We start from the raw sequence: 3,761 nt of genomic DNA, 5'->3' as shown, positions 1-3,761 counted from the left end.
TGCTGAGAGACCAGTAGTCTAGTGCAGGCTGGTAAAAATCATGGGCAAATCGGTTGGGACAGACACTACATACTAGAAAGAAGCCATCAGCGCTAACACTTTACTGAAGAGTGTTGCCTTCATTTTGCCTTTGAATGAGCAGAACCGTTAAGAAGGATATTTGCAAAAACTCAGCTCTTTTCTGACTTTCTGTGCATCTACAAGCACTATCAAGGCAGCAGAGTGCCTCTGCAACTCTAGATGAAGAGCTTTAGATCGGTAACATTAGCAATTAATTGCACTAGTGTGCAAATTAAATTTTCATCTCACTCATACCCCCCAGGTGACTCTTTTCCCCTTGTCTAATTCATTACATCATCCTTTTCCCAGTCTGCTTTATCTACCTTCAAATGATGAAAGGCTGGATTATCTCTCCTGTTTTGAACTTATGCTTTTAAGAAGCTTAGTTATGTCAAACCTGATGCTTAGACCACAATGGTATTCCTTCTGGGAAAGAAGGGAACATCTGGTCATTTTTTCCCCCTGTGTTTGATTGTCCAGACTGTCTGAAAAGCAATTTGTTCAAATTTGAGGTCCTTTTTTTTTATTGTGTGCTGTGTCCAAGATTAGACAGAATTACAATGAAAGCTGAAGAATTATATTCAGTGATCTTCCTCTCCTGCTGACTTATACCTTCCAACTAGAAACAGAACAAACAGTTTAATGGTTGTTCAAATACTAAAAAGTAATACTTTGCCATTTGACAATAATTTATTCCTATTCATTCCCTGCTGGTTTCATAGCCACATTTCATTTTTTAAAGTTTATATGAGGTGAAACAGCTTTATCTTTAACAGGAAATTAAACTAATACTTGATGGTATAATATCATTATATTTTTTTAGTTTTCTTGTATCATTACAACATTGCCAAAGACATGTGCATTAGCAATCCGGTTGGCCAACACAACTCACTTTCTCTCTCCCACATCCCCAGACCAAATTCAGTGCCTGCAGGTATGCCAGTTACAGTGGACTGTCACGATTTTTGATATTTCTGAATATGACAACTTGGGGTTGGTCGATCTGCATTGGCAAGAGTTGTCAAGCTTTTATCCCTAAATATAACACATCTGACAGTCTGCATGTCAGCTGAGATAATTGAAACATGTCACATGCCTCAGATAGCCTGTTACAAAGTATTTCTCACCCTGAGAATCTTTTTATATTTTCTTGTAAAGATTTCTTATAAGAGGTGCATTGGTCTAGTAGCAAAATGCCAGACTAGAAGTGGGACAGTTGGTTTTGAGTCTATCTTCTCAATATTACCTTGGCTAGGTTTTAGAGAAGTTACTTAAATCAAGCTATTCAAACATGAACACCTAAATCAGTGCACAAGAACCCAAAAGAGATGGAATTTTAGATGCTTTAGCAACTTTAACTCATAAACAGGGCTTTCGCAAAGCAAAACTACTTATTTTTGTGCCTATAATATGCAGTAAAGGACCTATAATTTTTGTGCCTATAATACTGAAGACAAGCAAGTCGCCTAGACATAGTTCCCCACTTGTGTCAGTATCAGGAACAAGAACATTGCCAAGGGACATATGTCCATATAACAATTTAAGTGGATTATTTATACCATTTTATGCATAAACATTTTATGCATAAAATGACAGGAAGTGTCCAGGAGCAGGAACAGGACACCAGCATCACTTCCAAGTAAGTGCTCTAACCACAAGAATCATAGAATCACAGAAAGTTAGGGCTGGAAGGGACCTCAGGAGGTCATCTCGTCCAACCCCTGCTCAAAGCAGGATCATCCCCAACTAGATCATCCCAGCCAAGGCTTTGTCTAGCCAGGTCTTAAAATCCTCCAAAGATGGAGAGCCCACAACCTCTCTGGGGAACCTGTTCCAGTGCTTTACTACCCTTCTAGTGAGAAAACGTTTCCTAATATCAAACCTACACTTTCCTTGCTGCAACTTGAAACTGTTACTCCTTGTTCTGTCATCTGCCACCACTAAGAACAGGACAGCTGCTTCCTCTTCTGAACCCCCTTCAGGTAGTTGAAGGCTGCTATTAAATCCCTTCTCAGTCTTCTCTTCTCCAGACTAAATAAGCCCAGTTCCCTCAGCCTCTCCTCAAAAGTCATGTGCCCCAGCCCCCTCACCATTTTCATTACCCTCTGTTGGACTCTCTCCAATTTGTCCACATCCTTTCTGTAGTGGGGGGCCCAAAACTGGACACAGGACTCCAGATGTGACCTTACCGGTGCTGAATAGAGGGGAATAATCACGTCCCTTAACCTGTTGGCAACACCTACCAATGCAGCCCAGGATGCTGTTAGCTTTCTGGCAACAAGGGCACACTTCTGGCTCCTATTCAGCTTCTTCTCCAGTGTAACCCCCAGGCCCTTTTCTGCAGAGCTGCTGCCCAGCCAGTCAGCCCCAGCCTGTACTGGTGCATGGCATTCTTCCGTCCTCAGTGCAGGACTTCGCACTTGTCCTTGTTGAACCTCATGAGATTCCTTTTGGCCCAATCCTCTAATTTGTCTGGGTCACTCTGAATCCTAGCCATACCCTCCAGTATATCTACTACTCCCTCCAGCTTGGTGCCATCTGCACACTTGCTGGGGGTGCACTCTGCCATCTTACAGGTCGTTGATGAAGACATTGAACACTGACCCCTGAGGCACTCCACTTGATACCAGTTGACAACTAGACGTCGAGCCATTGATGATTACTAGCCTGTGAGCCTGATGCTCCATCCAGTTTTCTATCCACCTTACAGTCCATTCATCCAGCCCGTACTTCTTTAGCTTGCCTGCGAGAATGTTGTTGGAGACCATATCAAAAGCCTTGCTAAAGTCAAGGTACACCACAGCTACCAGTCTCCCTGCATCCACAGAGCCAGTCATCTCATCATAGAAGGCAATCAGGTTGGTCAGGCATTACTTACCTTTGGTGAATCCATGCTGACTGTTTGTAATCACCTTCTTGTTCTCCAAGTGTTTAGAAATGGATTCCTTGAGGATCTGCTCCATGATTTTTCCAGGAACTGAGGAGAGGCTGACTGGTCTGTAGTTCCCTGGATCCTCCTTCCCTTTCTTAAATATGGGCACTATGTTTGCTCTCTTCCAATCATCCAGGACCCCTCCTGATAGCCATGATTTTTAAAAAATGATAGCCAGTGGCTCTGCAATCACTTAGCCACCTCCCCCAGCTCCCTTGGGTGCATCCCATTCCAGCCCCATGGACTTGTATAAGTCCAGCTTTTCTAAATAGTTCCTAACCTGTTCTTTCACTGCTGTTGGCTGCTCATGTCCTCCCCAAACTGTGCTGCCCAGTGCAGTTGTCTGGGAGCTGACCTTGCCTGTCAAGACTGAAGTGAAAAAGGCCACTGAGCACTTCAACCTTTGCTGGATACAGGAGGCAGGCTTCCTTTTGCTTACTCTCCTGCCCCATAACTCTCGCATTTTACTGCACAGAGCCCCACTTCAACAGGATGGTTGGGCAATGCTTTCCCTTAGGCTAGCCCCTAGCCTGGTAATTAGGGCACTTTTCTGGGAGGCAAAGATGCTAGGTTTGAATCTCCTCAGCCTAATCAGCAGGGATCTGGGTTTTTCATTTCCCATGGAAAAATGGAGAAAACCACAGATTTTACCATTTACTGGAAGAAAATGCAGCATTCTAAGTTTACTGGAGAAACCCATGTATTTTGCAGCCCCAGCAGACAGCAGGATGGGGCCATGGGTCGGGGCAGGCCCCTGCCGCTGCATGCA

This window comes from Alligator sinensis, unplaced genomic scaffold, assembly GCF_000455745.1.
Source record: "Alligator sinensis unplaced genomic scaffold, ASM45574v1 scaffold701_1, whole genome shotgun sequence".
In the NCBI taxonomy this organism is placed as follows: Eukaryota; Metazoa; Chordata; order Crocodylia; family Alligatoridae; genus Alligator; species Alligator sinensis.
This window is presented reverse-complemented; position numbering follows the sequence as displayed.